The following is a 15,102-nucleotide window of genomic DNA, read 5'->3' as shown; positions in this document are numbered from 1 at the left end:
TAATCTATTAAATAACTGATTTATTATTGAATACTAGTCCAAGAGCAATATGAGTTGTAATCCTTAAAGAAAAGAAAAAAAAAAAAACACGCTAAGTTTTAGCTGTTTTCCAAAATTCTGTTGTAATAATGGACTTCTTGCCAAAATTCGACTTTCCAGTCCAGCTGCCAGGTTTTCTGATCTTAAAGCAGTACTGCTTGCATAGTTGCAGAATGCACAAACAAGGGAAACCTACATTATGTCTGTGTTTCTTTTGGGTGTGACATTTAATAATGTATTTTGGATTGAGTTAATTGCCTGTCCATTAATGGGTTTTTGTGTTGGGATGTCTGCTGGATATCTGCTACATTCGTTGTGTTCTGTGTTATAAGAGGACATGTGTGATATTACAATGAGTATGAAGACTATTTAAAGAATATTTGCATGTCATTAACGCAAGCTTTTAGTGTCTTTTTACAACAGATTAAATGCTGATCAGCTCACGAAAAAGGGGCCCCTGGAAAAAATCTGCTTCTCAAAATCGTGGATCTCTCATTCTTCATATTATTAGGGGAGTATTTAGCGTTATCTTTAACATAAACAATTGTTATGTTATATGGTTATTTAACAAGAAAAAAATTAATGGATATATAGGATAAGTTTTTCCCCAGATTAAGATTAATCTTATATGCCTCATTGATTATAGCAAAATGATGAAATGGTATTTTTAATAGAGATCAGACAATTTATTTTGAGGCAATTCTAAACTACTGTATTATATTTGTATTGGTATATTGAAAGCATTTTGCAGACCTAGGAGAGAATAAATAATATAATAATTCTAAAAGGAACCATACTATGGGAAGAGGTCACCCTATTAACTCTCTAAGGGGTTAAACTCATTTTTGATAAGTATATAACGTTTAGTTTTTGTGGTTAGACTTTTGATTCTCAATTTGAACTCAATTGAAGTATAACAACCATATCCTTATAGGTGTAGGAAACGGCTGCAATATTTGCAATATATGTTTTCAATGTATTCTAACAATAGAAAAGTAACTAACTGCATTACACCTATGACCCAGACTGTCAGTATTGCAAACCCTGTAGGAAGACTCTGCTTTCACTGTTTATGTACTAATTCTTCAAAAGCTTATTAATATTATATCTGTGTGGTACACTAAGAAGTGTACACAAAGAGGGGGTGTGAGTTAGGTAATCTCGACCTGCATATGGAATATGCTTCATGAGAAAGATACAGCAGGTTGTTTTGTTATGCTTCATGAGAAAGATACGGCAGGTTGTTTTGTTATGCTTCATGAGAAAGATACGGCAAGTTGTTTTGATATAAAGAAAGAGGGAAAAGTATGTTGTATCGGTCACAAAGGATTGTGATCTTAAGCAGACGAGACAAGGACATTTGGGAGGTGATAGGAGATTGAATCAGACAAGTTTTGGAGGCAGAGGTAGAGAATTTTATCAAAGGGTCTAACTTTTGTAGAGGTGGCAACTTCAGCACTGTTTTAATTGTTTTAATTGTGGAGAGCAGGGGTTCACCCCAAGGTACTCGTGGTGAACCCGGTCAAGCTGGCCCCACTGGTACTCCTGGTATTGCTGGTGCCCCTGGCTTCCCTGGTGCCTCTGGCTTCCCTGGTGCCTGTGGTGCTCCTGGACCCACCCTGGCAGGTTCCTCAATACCAACCACAGCTTCCAACCTATACCCACACCCAATAACCTCAGCCTAGTACACAGATGGTTCATGTTCTTAATGTTTTATATATAGATAAAACAGTATTAATGCTGGCTCTTAGGGAAAGTATAAGCTGAAGTTGAGATGTAGACATTGTTTGCAAAAGGCTGCACAATGTGAAATAACTAAAATAAAATAGGATAATAATAAGTATGCTTAGTCAATTTGTAACGTGGTATCATAGAGGCATCTGCAATAAAATAAGTGAGTTTACAAGACCTGACAAGTGAGGGCAACTTCATATAACATATGTCTACAGTTTGCTGCCCCTTCCTTATCAGAGACCACTTGCAATTTTAGCAAAGCAAGACAACTCTGTCTTAAACAAAGCACTTTGCAACAACAGTAATTCATTTTGTTTCTCCTATTTCATTCCTAGTTGTTCTGAAAAAATAAATATTGTTTAAGTGGGATAACTGTATGGAGGTTCCACCATGTATTAAACATGATCACACACATACAGAACTGGTGGCTTTTTGGACATCGGGATCTATAAAAGGCTTTGGTTTAAAAAAATGTTACCTGGGTCCACAACATTTTTGACAGAATTCAGCATTCCAATTCTATTAAAGTAATTAATTGGGAATATCAAATTAAGGTTTAAGTTTAAGAACAGTATTTTATTAGGAATTATTAGGAATCCAATATGTATATGTTAGTGTTTTAGTACTCAACAAGCATTTATATAGAATGAGTGCTTCTCTCATCCATGCAAAGGCATTCTAAAGGGAAATTATGTATTACAATTGTATAAAGGACAATGCAATGAAATATAAGCAAAGCTAAGAGAAGTACATGTTACACAAGTTAAGGGTTTAACTTTAGTCTCTAATTTGAGTTTAGCCTAGATAATGAAGTTATTGATGTCGTACTGATCCTTGTGTTTGTATGATTATAGAGACCATACTGGAGTATTTGTGCCGCCTGATATTTGGGACTACACACCAATCTCTCTGGCTGACCTACCTGCCTGCCTACCTACCTTTTTTTGCAATTAAATCTGTTTGGTCAAAATCCATGCTGGCAGAAGAAACTAAGATGCTTACTTATGAGTACATAGACTGACTTGGAAAGTCCTGAAGGTGCAGTGCTGTCTAATGCCGCTATGTCTGTATTAACCCTTTCAACAATTGGGGTGTTGCACAGAGCATTGTGGTGAACATCCAGCAAACAGAAGAATTAAGAACTATGTGGAAGCTGACTGTCTTGTTGTCAGCCATATTGCTACCCATAGCTATGTTATGGTGTCTAAGATTATGGAACAAAGTTTATGGTGTCTAACATTCTTTATTCTCCTTGAAAGACTTATTCTATTTTTCAGGACTATGCTGGACTATGCTGGACTATTGAACTATTTTGTTATTTTTATTTTTGTAGAGTTAGCCGGAGAGAGAGGAAGTGTTTACTTACTCAGGCATGGATGTATTATGTGTGTCATTGATGTATGTTGAGTGTACCAAGGATGGATTCCCATTTATTAAGTGTGGATATGACTGGACCATCGAAATAGCGATGTGATTAGGAGGCATAGGACGCAAGGTCATGATTGGTATTATTGTTAGAATTACAAACTGATTATAAGTTATCTCATGATTTAATATGTAAATGGGCCTTTTGAAACTAATCAAGAAATGTTTCCCAATCCCGATACCCAGCTATTTACTTACAAATGCAGGGTTTTATAAGTCACTCTAATGCTGTCAACGTGAGGGGATGGCCCTCACTCAGAGTTTCCCCAGGTGTGCTTTTTTCCTCAAATATGAGTTTTTGCCACTGGGTTTTTTTGACCTGGCCCCAGATCACCGGGTGGAATGGTAATCCAGGACCCTGGTCCAAAGAGGGGATGGATCTTATTCCCGTTTTGACTATACGAGCTTACATTTTGAATTGTAATAATAATAATATTCCCGTTGTTGGGAATAACACTTTGCCTTCACAAATACACTTTGCCTATATTGACCCAAGACTCAAGATACAGATAACATGATGTACACTTAAAAGATGTGTTCAACAGATAATTGAAAAAGCTGAAATCAACAGCTAGAACTCCTCTTTAAGGGTAAACCTATGGCACAGAGCAAATGGGGGAAATCGAGGTGAAGAAATAATAAAAGTCCCGCAGACATGATTAGCACGTCTGAATATACCTCCTCTTGTTTCTCTGCCGCAGGCCTCCCATGGATATTTACCGTAAGATAGATCATGATATGATCTAAGAGGGGAATTGTAGGTGCAAATATCCATTTTGATATCTATCCTAGCTGTTCATATAAGGGTTAATTTGAACCAAGATTAAGTTTGGCATTTTATCTCATATTCTCGGAAATAGGATTTATATAAAATCCTAGTTACGGGAAAAGTACTGATTTCGAAATGTTCTTGTTAATTGTCCAAGATATCGGTATTTTGTAAATATCTGGTTTTAATCAAATATGTATTGCGTTATATTGCGAAAGATTATAACTAGAAACAGCTGTTTATAACTTGTCAAAAACAAATTATGTCACTAATGCTCATGGCCCCCACCGACATGAGAGTAGGGTATAAATGCATATGACTGTATAATAAACTTTGAATTGGTTATTGAACAAGTCTCTGCTATTCATTTCCAATTTCCAGAGCTCTGAATGAGTTGGCAAATATCCATCATCCACAAAGGGTCCGGGCTGATTTTATCCCCAACAGGGTGGACACGACGCAGAGCTGCGGGTCGTCGGGGAAGAAGGGGTAAAAAGCCGAAGTCGATCCCGACTTAGTGCGACGAGAAATGCAGAAAGTGATCCCTTCAGGGGCCACCTCAAAGGCGTCAACATCGAAGGCCCGAACATCGGAAACCCGTCGAAAGGACACTAGGCAAAGGAGAAAAGCGAACTTAGCGGATAGTTGGCGTAGGGAGAGGCGGTCATTCGGAAGCCAATCCCTGAGAAAACGAAGGACTAGACCCACATCCCATAGGTGAGGGTATTTGGGAGCCGCATACCGCGGAGTAGACGGGGGTGTGAGCCGCCGAAATCGCGGAACGAACGACGTTGACCGAACTGAAGGAGCGGCCAGCTAAGAACAAGGAGGAGAGAAAATTAAGAATCATGGGAATAGGTGCTGTAAATGGATCAGAGTCCCATTCCATGCACCAAGTAGACCAGGAGGCCCAAGCTGAAAGGTAACAGCGTCTAGTTCCCGGGGCCCATGAGTCCCATAAGAGGTCCCTAGCCGCCTGCGATAGTCCGCTGACTCGCCAGGAACCCCGGAAAGAGACCAAGCCACCAGGGGTAGCCGGTCTTCCAGGAGGAGAGGGTGGAGATACCCTTTGGGATCCGTGAGAAGGTCCGGGAAGGATGGTAGGAGGAGAGGGTCCCTGTAGGAGGAGGCCAGGAGGTCCGGGAACCATGGTTGGCTCTGCCACAAGGGTGTTATGACAACTAGTTTGATCCGTTGCATCCGCATCTGGTGTAGTGTTCTCACAATCATGGAGAATGGGGGAAAAGCGTAGGCTCCTGTCGTCGGCCATTGTTGGAGAAAGGCGTCCGTCGCCTTGCTCTCCGGGTCCGGGAGCCAGCTGAAGAATTCCGGAGTCTGGTGATTGTTGCGAGAAGCGAACAGATCCAGGTGAAATGGACCCCTCCGGGCTGCCAGGGCCCTGAAAATTATCGTGCTTAGCTTCCAGTCGCTGACGTCTCTCCAGTGGCGAGAGAACCAGTCGGCTGTGAGATTGATCTCTCCCGGTAAGTATTCCGCCTGTAGAGTGATGTTGCGAGGAAGACAGTAGTCGAAGATGTCCCTCGTGATATCCGACAGCAGGCGTGAGCGAGCGCCTCCCAGGCGGTTCATGTACTGGACTGCGGACACATTGTCCATGCGTAGGAGGATGCAACAGTTGGTGCTTTCTCGGGCCAAGCTGCGGATCGCGAAAGATCCTGCCAAGAGCTCGAGGCAGTTGATGTGCATGGAGAGCTCTTGCGCCGTCCATGTTCCTCCCGTGGAGACGGTTCCGTTGGTGGCACCCCATCCCCACAGACTGGCGTCTGATTCCAGTACGAAGTCTGGGGGGTCTCCGAATATGGCCTTGCCGTTCCAGGCTTGCATGCTGTCCAGCCACCATGAGAGTTCCTCGCGAACCTCCGTCGTCACCGGGACGGGTTGGTCGTAAGTAGGCCTGTGGCGTAGGTACTTGGTCTTGAGACGTTGCATGGCCCTGTAGTGGAGGGGACCCGGAAATATGGCCTGGATGGAGGCGGATAGGAGTCCCACAATCCTGGCCAGGTTGCGTAGTGGAATGGAGTCGAGTCGGAGAACCCTGTGAATCTCCTTGCGAATGGCTGTGATCTTTGAGGCTGGTAGTCTCAGAGTGCAAGTCGTCGAGTCGATCTCGAAGCCGAGGAATTGTATAGTTTGGGTAGGGATCAGCTCTTCCAGAGGAAACGTAGGAGTGCTCGACAGTCCGGGTGCACCGGGACTGACAGGTAGGTGTCTTTTAGATCGAGCCTGGTGAACCAGTCGTGACTTCGAAGGAGGTCTCGTAGGAGGTGGATGCCTTCCATCTTGAAGTGGCGGTAGACCACATAAGCGTTGAGGGCGCGTAGATTGATGACAGGGCGGTATTCTCCTGACTTCTTCCGAACCAGGAAGATGTTGCTGAAGAAACCACCCCTGTCGTGGGCCGGCTGGATAGCCCCTTTGTCTCGGAGCTCGCGTAGCTCCACGTTGACAAGGTTGTGGTCGGAGGTTGACATGTGGATGGGGCGAGGGGGCTGAACCTGAAAGGGGGTCCCCGCTAGGTCTATGATATAACCCTGTACAGTTTGTAGAATCCATGTGTCTAAGCAAAGGGCGGCCCAATTCTGGAAAGAAAGGGAAATACGGCCCGCAGTGCGGGTACATGGTAACAGTGGAGGAATATGGGTACTTACCTGCGGCAAAGCGGGAACGTACGCGTCCGCGGGGTCCGCGACCTGCGGGGGCCTGAAGGCCAAAATCGGCTGCCGGCACGGCCCCGTTGCCGGTCAGCCCTTCCAAAAACCCCTCTGGTAGGGTTGCTTCGGAAAACTTTGCGCATTGATGACTGCGCCTTATTGAGGGAGGTGAACACGTTTACGTGTTTATTGAGTTCCTTGAGGAACGGTTCACCGAAAATTTTCCCTTGTGCCTGGGGCCCAATCTCCTTTGTGCCAAGGTCTGCCAGTTTGCCGTTAATACGGTACAACGCTGCTTTTCGCCTCACCGAAGAGAGCGTAACATTGGTGTTTCCGATGAAGCAAAAACACAGTTGTGCCCATTCATGAACATCATGTGCCCATTCCCTGATGTCCTCGGAGGAGAAGGAGTCGGCTTTTGTGTAGGCGTCATCCGCCAGATACATAATGCGTGCCAGGGGGCCTACGGAATCCAGCAGGTTATCTTGGGCGCCCCATAGGCCTTTCTCTACCCCACGGCGGGGGTCTCTACCACTGCGCATCATGAAGGTCGACATGACCTTATCGAATTCCGGGGTCTGAGCGACTTTATCCGGCAGGGAAGGGCGTGGGCATTCAGACCTGAGTCGGCTGCGGACATCTTTCTCAAGGGGTTTGCGGAGCCACAGGTGCATGAACCTGGCAAGGTGTTCTGGAGGCAACCAATCACCCGATCTGGGGTGCCGTATGTTACGGGGGTCGAACATTGCTTGACCTGAGGGGTCCAATATAGTGTCTGAGTCACGAGGTTCTGCGTCCGCAGTATCCTCGATACCTCCAGACTGGGCAGCACCGAGGAGGGTCTCTCGCATGAAAGCGTGGAATCTTCGCCTTTGTCATGGCGCTTTTTAGGGCGGGAGTCATCCCTTGACTGGTGGTCGGACAATTCAGATTCCGATTCGTGGCGGGGACGTCTGCGTTTTGGTACGTCAGGAGCCGCGGCTCGGGTCTTGGAGAGTGCCTTCTCCACAGAGGCAGCGACAGCTGCGTTAATCATGGCCTGGAAGTCCACAGGGAGGTTCTGGGATTCTTCCATGTTAAGGGTAGGCAAGTATGTCACTGAAGGCACAGCAATAAACGGACACCCAGGTCTTAATAATAATAGTAGTAGGCGTAGGGTCAGATTTAGTATGATGGTGGGAACAAGCCCAGATTAACCCCAGCAGGGTATGATAGTGACCTTATAAACTGGGACTCACCCAGTTAGAGAGAACTGCAACAGCTAGTCTCCCAGTAAGCAGCGTATTAGTAATGGGGGCTCACCCCGGTTGCACAGGGTTGGAACCCTTAAGTGCAGGTCACAGTAATAATAAACAGGCAGCAGCACTGACCTGACTGACCCAGCCACAGTATATCTTGATAGAAGATGATGAGACAGAGGCTGTAGCAAGTGGATGACAGATAGTGGTGCTTGTGCAGGTAATCCTTCAGTCCCAAGGGTGTCAAACACAAAAGGGGGGTGAAGAACAGCAGTGCAGGGGCAACAGCAGGTTAGCACAGGCACACTGAGTCTCTGATGAGATGCACGAGGCAAAACTAAGATGGGCGCGAAAATCTCGCGAGATTCGCGATCCAAAATGGCAGCCGCGAGGTAGGCCGCAAAGCCGGGGACTAAATTTATTAGGCCGGCCGCGGGCGGAAGCGGGCCGGCGCGGAACCGGTCGCGAATGGAACCGGCCGCAAGGAGGGAGCCCAGGAGGGTACTCCAGGTAGGGGGGGCGGTGGGGAGACCTGGGGGGACCGGGGTAAAGCCAGGGAAGGGTCCCAGAAGGTGTAAAGGGGCAGAGAAGAGGGCAGAAAGGCCACAGAGAGCCCCTAGTCCCACAGCCCACTACATAAAGTAAAAGGCTAATGTAAATAGCAAAGTAGAGAAATTAAGATAAAATTAAACAGAGAAATAGGACAAAAAAAAATGATAATAAGTGCAAAAGCTCCAGACGAGCAAATATTCTGACCTGTCTGCGATGGAGCAGTAAAGAAAGAGGAAGTTATGCAGACAGCATGACCCTTATATACTGTGCTGCTCAGTGATTTACTTGTTACTTTACGTTTTTTTCTTTACTGCTGTGGAGTTTAGTAAAGAGAGTTAATGCAAAATAGGAAGCCTCCTCTCATGTTATAAAATTAAAGAACACATTGCTTAAGCGATAATATTTTGTACTTTAATATTGGCATATTGTGTTCATTCAATGAAAATGTTGTAATAATTATTTAGAAAAGTTGTCTAGTGTTTTTCTAATGGCTTTTTGGGTGCACTTTGGCCTCATATGACGCATCCTATTTACATATTAGAGAGCATGACCACGGCTCTCAAAAACAGGTTGTAAGCACTTTATTAGAACATTTATTGTCAATGTGCACTATGTATGTTTTGTACATTTGTGATTTCATTGTCTTGTGAGGTCAATGAAATCACATGTTTTCTTTAAGAGCAAACCATTTTTAGGGTGCAACTGTGTAGTTTTGGTACCCTATTCTCAACATGAACTGCAACAATAACTTTATTATATGTTTTGAATTTTGGGGTTACATGTGTATCAAATTCTAATCAACATGATATAACTTACATGTCAAAAATCTAAGAATCTTTTTTTTTCCAGACAAATTTCATGTTTTATACATGTTCATCAGGAATTTAATCATACATCATAATAATATATAAGATGTCATGAATATATAAAATTCAGAACATGTGTGGGTTTTCTTAATATTTTAGTATAGGACACAAAAGAAAGTATCTTAATAAGTAATTATCTATTTAAACGAATGGTGGAGTCTGAGGCATTCAAAAAATTTGTGGCTATTTCTTTTCACAAAAGGCAATCCCCAACCTGTACTCGATTGTGCAAAAGGAAGTAATGGCATGTCTGGCACACAGTGTTGGGGCAAGGGTCCATCTGACCACTGATACCTGGTCTGCAAAGCATGGTCAGGGCAGGTATATCACCTACACTGTGCATTGGGTAAACCTGCTGATGGCTGCCAAGCATGGAATGCGTGGCTCTGCAGCGGAGTTGGTGACACCGCCACGACTTGCAGGCAGGCCTGCTGCCACCTCCTCTACTCCTCCTACTCCATCCTCTTCCAAAACCTCCTCGGCTGAGTCCTCTTCTGCTGCTGCTTCTTGCTCCACATCAACGGCACCCCCCAGCTCCCCAGGTACTATTCCACATCCCAGATACGGCAGTGTCACGCCGTCTTGGGTTTGACTTGCTTGAAAGCAGAGAGTCACACCGGACAAACACTCCTGTCCGCCCTGAACGCACAGGTGGAAAAGTGGCTGACTCCGCAGCAACTGGATATTGGCAAAGTGGTTTGTGACAACAGAACAAATTTGTTGGCAGCATTGAAGTTGGGCAAGTTGACACATGTGCCGTGCATGACACATGTGTGTAATCTGATCGTACAACGCTTTGTGCATAAGTACACAGGCTTACAGGACATCCTGAAGCAGGCCAGGAAGGTGTGTGGCCATTTCAGGCGTTCCTACACGGCCATGGTGCACTTTGCAGATATCCAGTGGCGAAACAACATGCCAGTGAGGCGCTTGATTTGCGACAGCCCGACACGTTGGAATTAAACACTCCTAATGTTCGACCACCTGCTCCAACAAGAAAAAGCCGTTAATGAATATTTGTATGACCGGGGTGCTAGGACAGCCTCTGGGGAGCTGGGAATTTTTTTGCCACGTTACTGGACGCTCATGCGCAATGCCTGTAGGCTCATGCGTCCTTTTGAGGAGGTGACAAACCTAGTCAGTCGCACCATGGCACCATCAACGACATCATACCATTTGTTTTCTTCCTGGTGCGTGCCCTGCGAAGAGTGCTGGATCAGGCCGTAGATGAGCGTGCAGAGGAAGATTTGTGGTCACCATCACCACCAGAAACAGCCTTATCAGCATTGCTTGCTGGACCTGCGGCAACGCTGGAAGAGAATTGTGAGGAAGAGGAGTCAGAGGAGGAATGTGGCTTTGAGGAGGAGGAGGAAGACCACCCACAACAGGCATCCCAGGGTGCTTGTTGTCACCTATCTGGTACCCGTGGTGTGGTACGTGGCTGGGGGGAAGAACATACCTTCATTGAGATCACTGAGGAGGAGGAACGGGAAATGAGTAGCTCGGCATCCAACCTTGTGCAAATGGGGTCTTTCATGCTGTCGTGCCTGTTGAGGGACCCTCGTATAAAAAGGCTGAAGGAGAACGACCTGTACTGGGTGTCCACGCTACTAGACCCCCGGTATAAGCAGAAAGTGGTTGAAATGTTACCAAATTACAACAAGTCGGAAAGGATGTAGCATTTGCAAAATAAATTAAAAAGTATGCCTTACACAGCGTAAAGGGTGATGTCACAGCACAACAGGAATCTAACAGGGGAAGAGGTGAAAGTCATCCTCCTCCTCCCACGACCACGCCGGCAAGAACAGGATGCTTTAAAGACGTGTTGTTGATGGAGGACATGCGGAGCTTTTTAAGTCCTACGCATTGCCACAGCCCTTCGGGGTCCACCCTCAGAGAACGACTCGACCGACAGGTAGCAGACTACCTCGCCTTAACTGCAGATATCGACACTCTGAGGAGCGATTAACCCCTTGACTACTGGGTGTGCAGGCTTGACCTGTGGCCTGAGCTATCCCAATTTGCGATAGAACTTCTGGCCTGCCCCGCTTCAAGTGTCCTGTCAGAAAGGACCTTCAGTGCAGCAGGAGGTATTGTCACTGAGATGAGAAGTTGCCTAGGTCAAAAAAGTCTAGATTACCTCACCTTTATTAAGATGAATGAGGGATGGATCTCGAAGGGACTGACAGTGGGCGATACATTCAACTTAAAAAAGGCCTGATGAGATTAACTGCTTTGGGCTAAAAATGGTCCACACGCTGCTGTATTTTAGCTCTGAATGCAGGTTGACTTGAGTGACTTATCCGCCCTCAACTAGGGTTCAAGCCGCAATGTTTTAGGGCACTTTCTGCCTGGGAAACAAACATCAATTTTTCTGGCCGCTGCTACAGCAGCGGCTGCAACAATACCTAATTGTGTACATGCCTAATTTTTCGGGCCTCTGGTGCTGAACTGTGGCTTCAAAAACCAAACCAAAAAAAAGGCACATAACAGAGATTAAACTGATAGGAATAGTACATAGAAACATAGAAACATAGAAACATAGAATGTGACGGCAGATAAGAACCATTCGGCCCATCTAGTCTGCCCAGTTTTCTAAATACTTTCATTAGTCCCTGGCCTTATCTTATAGTTAGGATAGCCTTATGCCTATCCCACGCATGCTTAAACTCCTTTACTGTGTTAACCTCTACCACTTCAGCTGGAAGGCTATTCCATGCATCCACTACCCTCTCAGTAAAGTAATACTTCCTGATATTATTTTTAAAACTTTGTCCCTCTAATTTAAGACTATGTCCTCTTGTTGTGGTAGTTTTTCTTCTTTTAAATATAGTCTCCTCCTTTACTGTGTTGATTCCCTTTATGTATTTAAATGTTTCTATCATATCCCCCCTGTCTCGTCTTTCCTCCAAGCTATACATGTTAAGATCCTTTAACCTTTCCTGGTAAGTTTTATCCTGCAATCCATGAACCAGTTTAGTAGCCCTTCTTTGAACTCTCTCTAAGGTATCAATATCCTTCTGAAGATAGGGTCTCCAGTACTGTGTACAGTACTCCAAGTGAGGTCTCACCAGTGTTCTGTACAATGGCATGAGCACTTCCCTCTTTCTACTGCTAATACCTCTCCCTATACAACCAAGCATTCTGCTAGCATTTCCTGCTGCTCTATTACATTGTCTGCCTACCTTTAAGTCATCAGAAATAATCACCCCTAAATCCCTTTCCTCAGATGTTGAGGTTAGGACTCTATCAAATATTTTGTACTCTACCCTTGGGTTTTTACGTCCAAGATGCATTATCTTGCACTTATCCACATTAAATGTCAGTTGCCACAACTCTGACCATTTTTCTAGTTTACCTAAATCATTTTCCATTTGGCTTATCCCTCCTGGAACATCAACCCTGTTACATATCTTAGTATCATCCGCAAAAAGACACACCTTACCATCAAGACCTTCTGCAATATCACTAATAAAAATATTAAAGAGAATGGGTCCAAGTACAGATCCCTGAGGTACCCCACTGGTGACAAGCCCAAGCTTCGAATATACTCCATTGACTACAACCCTCTGTTGCCTGTCACTCAGCCACTGCCTTACCCATTCAACAATATTGGGATCCAAACTCAAAGATTGTAGTTTGTTGATAAGCCTTCTATGTGCAACAGTGTCAAAAGCCTTACTGAAATCGAGGTAAGCAATGTCTACTGCACCACCCTGATCTATAATTTTAGTTACCCAATCAAAAAAATCAATAAGATTAGTTTGGCATGATCTCCCTGAAGTAAACCCATGTTGTCTCTGGTCTTGAAATCCATGTGTTTTTAGATGTTCAACAATCCTATCCTTTAACATGGTTTCCATCACTTTCCCCACTACTGAAGTAAGGCTTACTGGCCTATAGTTGCCCGACTCCTCCCTATTACCTTTCTTGTGAATGGGCACAACATTCGCTAACTTCCAATCTTCTGGGACTACTCCTGTTATCAATGATTGGTGAAATAAATCTGTTAATGGTTTTGCTAGTACACCACTAAGCTCTTTTAATAGCTTTGGGTGTATTCCATCAGGTCCCATTGACTTATTTGTCTTTACTTTTGACAGTTGAAATAGAACCTCTTCCTCTGTAAACTCACGTGTAATAAATGACTCATTTATCCTTTTTCTTAACTGAGGTCCCTTTCCTTCATTTTCATCTGTAAATACCGAACAAAAATATTCATTGAGGCAGTCAGCTAGACCTTTATCCTCATCTACATACCTTCCTTCTTTTGTTTTTAATCTAACTAATCCTTGTTTTACTTTTCTTTTCTCATTTATGTATCTAAAAAAAGTTTTGTCCCCCTTTTTTACTGACTGTGCTATTTTCTCTTCTGTGTGGGATTTGGAAGCTCTTATAACTTGCTTAGCCTCTTTCTGCCTAAACTTATAGGTCATTCTGTCTTCCTCACTCTGGGTTTTTTTATAATTACTAAATGCTAACTTTTTGTTTTTTACTATTTTGGCCACATCTGCGGAGTACCACAGTGGTTTCTTGAATTTTTTGCTTTTACTGACAAGCCTAATGCAATTTTCTGTTGCCTTCAGTAGTGCAACTTTTAAATAATCCCATTTCTTTTGGACTCCATATAAATTGCTCCAGTCTGATAATGACTCCTTTACACATATTCTAATTTTAGAAAAGTCTGTTTTTCTAAAGTCTAAAACTTTTGTTTTTGTGTGGTGTGACTCAGTCACTGTTCTTATATTAAACCACACTGACTGATGATCACTGGATCCTAAACTTTCACCTACAGTAATATCTGATACCAAATCTCCATTTGTTAACACTAAATCTAGTATGGCCTCTTTACGAGTTGGCTCCTCAACGACTTGTTTTAGAGACAATCCCAGTAGGGAGTTTAGAATATGTGTGCTCCTGGCACAAGTAGCTATTTTTGTTTTCCAATTCACATCAGGAAGATTAAAGTCACCCATGATGATAACTTCCCCCTTCATTGTCATTTTAGCTATTTCTTCAACTAGTAGATTATCTAACTCTTCAATTTGTCCTGGGGGCCTATAAATCACACCTACACGAATTACTGTGTGATTACCAAATTCTAACGTAACCCAAACGGACTCTATGTTCGCCTCACTAACCTTTATTAGGCTAGATTTTATGCTATCCTTTACATACAGGGCCACCCCTCCCCCTTTCTTGCCTTCCCTGTCTTTTCTATATAAAGAGTACCCTGGTATTGCTATGTCCCAGTCATTTTTCTCATTATACCATGTCTCAGTAACAGCGACTAAATCTACACTATCAGTTGCCATTATTGCCACAAGTTCATGGATCTTATTCCCTAAACTGCGAGCATTTGTAGACATGACTCTAAGCTTATCATTTTTTAACACACTTGCTACAGGCACCTTCTGTCCTTGTTTTGGGGGACAATTGGATTGATGTTTTATCACCCTTTTGCCCCCCCCTCCTAGTTTAAAAACATCCTAGCAAAACCTCTGAACTGCTCACTGAGAACATTTGTTCCCTTTTGAGAAAGATGCAAACCATCTTTTTTGTACAGTTTATTTCCATTCCAAACAGAGCTACCATGAGCAATGAAGCCAAATCCTTGCTCCCGACACCATTCACCAAGCCACAAGTTAAAGTCCCTAATACGCATCCGCCTGTCGTTCTGAGTGTTATGCACAGGCAGAACTTCAGAGAATGACAGTGTGGAAGCAACCTGCCGTATATCATTGGCAAAAACACTAAAAACTTCCTTAACCTCTGAAACCTCATTGCAAGCCAAATCATTTGTCCCT

The sequence above is a fragment of the Pelobates fuscus genome, chromosome 1 (assembly GCF_036172605.1).
Source record: "Pelobates fuscus isolate aPelFus1 chromosome 1, aPelFus1.pri, whole genome shotgun sequence".
In the NCBI taxonomy this organism is placed as follows: domain Eukaryota; kingdom Metazoa; phylum Chordata; class Amphibia; order Anura; family Pelobatidae; genus Pelobates; species Pelobates fuscus.
Note: the sequence above shows the minus strand (reverse complement) of the source record.